Below are 4,316 nucleotides of genomic sequence, written 5' to 3'. Positions count from 1 at the left end.
CCAAGACAAAATCCCAGGAGGATGAATTCTGTAACCACGGTCTGATTTTCCTCCATTTCACTATTGAAAAGAGAATCAAATAGCTTTGTGACAACTATATTATTTATTGTTTCATAAATTTTTGGTGTGAAAAATTACTGGAAAACACCTTTAAGAACTCATTGAATTAGAAAATAAGAAATGAAGAGAGAAAGAGAAAGTGAGAGTGAGAGAGAGAGAAAGGAAGGAAGGAAGGAAGGAAGGAAGGAAGGAAGGAAGGACGGAAGGAAGGACGGACGGAAGGAGAGAGAGAGAGAGAGAGAGAGAGAGAGAGAGAGAGAGAGAGAGAGAGAAAGAAAGAAAGAAAGAAAGAAAGAAAGAAAGAAAGAGAAAGAGAGAAAGAGGAAGGAAGGAAGGAAGGAAAGAAGGAAGAAAAAAAGGAAAGAGAGAGAGAAAAAGTAGAACAAAAGAAAGGAAAGAAGAAAAGGAAGGAAGGAAGGAAGGGAGGGAGGGAGGGAGGGAGGGAGGGAGGAAGAATTAGAAGGGTGAGTGAGAGAAATTAATGAAAGAAAGTCCATAAAGAAAGAAAAAAATAGAAAGACAGACTTACTTATTTAAGCCAATATAAATTAAGTCTCTGTCCATTGAGCTAAATTCTCAATCTGACATTCAGGTTTGCAGAAGGAGATTATGTCACCAATGATTACCTACCTAGAGTCATTGCCACTGACATGGAATTAAGACTTATTATACAAGATTACAAAGAAAAATATCATGCAATATGGACTCTCTCACACCTACATATGTGCAAAAGTATAAAAGAATTACTGGATAGTAGAAATAATAAGTAAGAAGATAGTTTAAAATGGAAGGATTCATGAAAAGAAAAGAATTTTACTTACTTCAGTGGTAATCATGACTGATTACCATAATATCTAAGTCCCATATTCATGGGTTGGAAGAATTAATATTTGAACATATACAAAAACTCAACGCCATCTATACAGTCAATGCAATCCCCACCAAGGTTCCAGAGCCATAGCAATCCAGAGAAAGAAGAAGAGAGCGGGAGGCATCACATTTCCTGTAAAGCCATAGTAATCAAAACAATAAGTATTGCATAAAAACAGACACAGAGACCAATGGAACAGAATCCAGTGCCCGGAAACAAACTTAAACATATACAGTCTACTAGTATTATACAAGAGAGCCAAGAATACTCAGTGGAAGAAAGGCTCTCTTTAATAAATGGTGCTGGGAAAACTGAATATTCTCATATAAAAGAATGAAACTGGTCCCCTGTTTTCTCTGATAAAACCTACCTTGAAAGGAGTAAAAACTTAAATAGAAGACCCCAAAACATATAACTCCTAGAAGAAAACAAAGGAAAACAGATCATTGAACTGAGGCTTGGCAATGAATTTTTGGATATGGCACCTAAAGCACAAGCAACTAAACCAGAAATCGAAAAATGTAACTACATCACACTAAAGAGCTTCTGCCCAGCAAAAGAAATAATCTTCCCAGCTATAGAAATGATCGACAAAATTGAAGACAACTAAGGAATGGGAAAAAACATGTGCAAACCAAGTATCTTATAAGGGGTTAATATCTAAAATATATGAAAAACATTATAACACAATAGCAATAATAATAATAACAATAAATTAATTTTAAAAATTGAACAAAGAACCTAAATAGACATTTCCCAGAGAAGACATACATATGGCCAACAGGTACCTGAAAAGGTGCTCAACAAATCTAACCATCAGGGAAACACAAACCAAAACCACAATGAGATGTCACATCACAAATGTTAGAATGGGTATCATCAAATGACAAGAGATACACATATGCTGGTGAGGACATGAGAAAAAGGAATCCATCTGCACTGTTGGTAGGACGCTAAATTGGTGCAGCCACTGTAGAAACAGTATGGGAGTTCCTCAGAGAAATACAGAACTATCATATTATCCAACGATTTCATTTCTGGGAATATATCAGAAGAAAAAAATCATATGTCTAACGGATCTGCACCTCCATGTTCATTGCAGCATTATTCATGATAGCCAAGTCATGAAAACACCCTAAGTGTCCATCAGCGCACATGTGGATGAAAGTGTTGTGTTATATACATACACACACACATAGAAACACACACACACACACACACAATCACATATATAAGGGAATACTCAGCCATAAAAACAAGGAAATCCTGCCTTTTATGACAATAGGAGCAGACCTTGGGGGCATTAGGGCACTTTACTAAGTAAAATAACTCAGAGAAAGACAAGTACTCTATGATCTCACTAACATGTGCGATTAAAAAAAATTAATAAAAACAAATTCATCGATAAAGACGAGATTTGTGGTTACCAGAGGAGGGGAGGTGGTGGAGAGGAATCTGAGGAAGATGCTAAAAAGGTACAGGCTTCCAATCATGAGGGAAATAAGCACAAGAGATGTAAGGCACAACACAACGATGACAGTCACCACCGCTGTGTGATATATCTGAAAGCAGTTAGTGAGTAAATCCTCACACTTTTAATTGCAAGGAAAGAAAACACTTTATTTCTATCTCTACAGATGATGGGCATTAATCGGACTTACTGTGATCATCCCACAATGTTTGTAAGTCGAATCATTACGCCGTACACCTTGAACTTCTACAGTGCTGTATGTCAATTATATCTCAATAAAACTGAACAAACCTGAAAAAGAGAATAAGAAAGGTCATAGCCTAGAATGAAAATGAAGAGGAAATAGACTCATCTTGCTTGAATTCAATCCTTAATAAGTGTAACACACATTATACCTGAAAACCAAAATACAAGAATTTGCTAAACCAAAAAGCAGTGGTTGACATCGAAAATAAGAATTAGCAAATACTTTAAAAGCAGACAATAGAAACAAATTATTGACAGAGTGCTAACTCAGTTTGTATTTTCACAAATGACAGCATCAACTAGTGGTAAGATACTCAGTTTGTGAATTTTACAATAGCCTTGATAAACAAGATAATATCGGGAAATATGTGACTTGAGACATTTGGGAGCCTCCCAAAGTCCACTCAAGGTGCTTTGATACAATCTCAGGGTGGCAGGAGGTGTGACAATGACCCAAATGTAGTCAGTTGAGTGGGCCACCTGTGTAGAGAAAGACTGCAGGAAAAAGGAAGGAGATGATCAATACAAAGCACAGACAAAGGCCAGAGAGGCAGCAACGGTCTGTGCATTTGTAACGAGCTTCAGGGAAAGCGAAGCCTCACCAGCTGGGATGAGGATTCTAGTCACCTGGCGATGCGATGTCCACATCCAGATGGACGGCTCAGGGGACTAGTAATCAATAACCCTGATCAGCCCCTCTTGCTCTGATTTCATGTTTCTACTTAACCGTTAGGTAATAAATTATCTTCTAGAGTAGATATTTCTACAAAGAATGTGTTGATCAGCAAGTCTGTACATTACAGAGTTGCATTTACAATTTTAAATAAATGAACATTTAGCTATTCTGGCTTATGCATCGTCCTATTGTGCTTTGGATGGCATGATGCAGTCCTGAGCCAAATTTCCAAAACTGGGTCTCAAAAGAGAGAACGAGATACTAGATCAAGGTAAATACATTGAAGACAGACTCAGGAAAAGAAACAGATCCCTTCCTAACAGGAGCAGATGAGATGTCTGTTTTCTTATAAGAATTGTCGATAGGTTGTCAATAACCTAAACATAAAAGTATTTTAAATAACAGATTTAAAAGTCCTAACACACAAACAGAAGCGGTCGGGAGTGCTGAGCTCTGTGAAGTTTTCACTGTGAAGATTCTCTTTAGGAGACAGTAATGGATAAATACAAAGGTGCACATTAAAGAAGAAAATTTAGAGTGCTATTGACTCTCATGCTTCTCCCAACTCACGGCAACAGCACCTAACAACTCAGTACCTTTTCTATACACTTTCCATCTCACCATAAATACTTATCTTCCAAGCTACGGAAAATCTAACATATTCAATGAGTACAATCTAGCTGCCTGACACTGTCAATGCTACGCTTCTTGAGAGATACATAAAAGACATTGATATATTATCCATTTGGCTTCATTTCCATCACAATAAATATGTTCTTACACATTTAGTATGAATTGTAACTATATTACAGTAAGTAAATGCATAATTTACACAATAACAAACACGGTAATTCTCTTAAAATGTAGTATACCTCCATAATACACAACACCCTACTTCTTTGGGGCAGGAAAATTATTCCATACGTTCCATCTAAATCCATAATACAGAAATTTCTACTTTCTTCTTTTTGTGTCATCTTTTCCAAGTAAAT

The 4,316-nt window shown here is 36.7% G+C and overlaps 1 long non-coding RNA gene across 1 annotated transcript; it reads right to left on the bottom strand.

The window, feature by feature from the left end:
* Positions 1-13: 13 nt before the first annotated feature.
* On the bottom strand, positions 14-2,689 carry LOC112471835. The gene is made up of 3 exons (XR_003043457.1): positions 2,593-2,689; positions 1,302-1,349; positions 14-60 (listed from the first exon to the last, which is right to left on the bottom strand). It is a non-coding gene; the product is annotated as an uncharacterized LOC112471835 (long non-coding RNA).
* Positions 2,690-4,316: the final 1,627 nt, after the last annotated feature.

The sequence above is a fragment of the Pteropus alecto genome, unplaced genomic scaffold, assembly GCF_000325575.1.
Source record: "Pteropus alecto unplaced genomic scaffold, ASM32557v1 scaffold6010, whole genome shotgun sequence".
Classification (NCBI taxonomy): Eukaryota; Metazoa; Chordata; class Mammalia; order Chiroptera; family Pteropodidae; genus Pteropus; species Pteropus alecto.
Note: the sequence above shows the minus strand (reverse complement) of the source record. Positions and strands in the feature narration are given on the sequence as shown.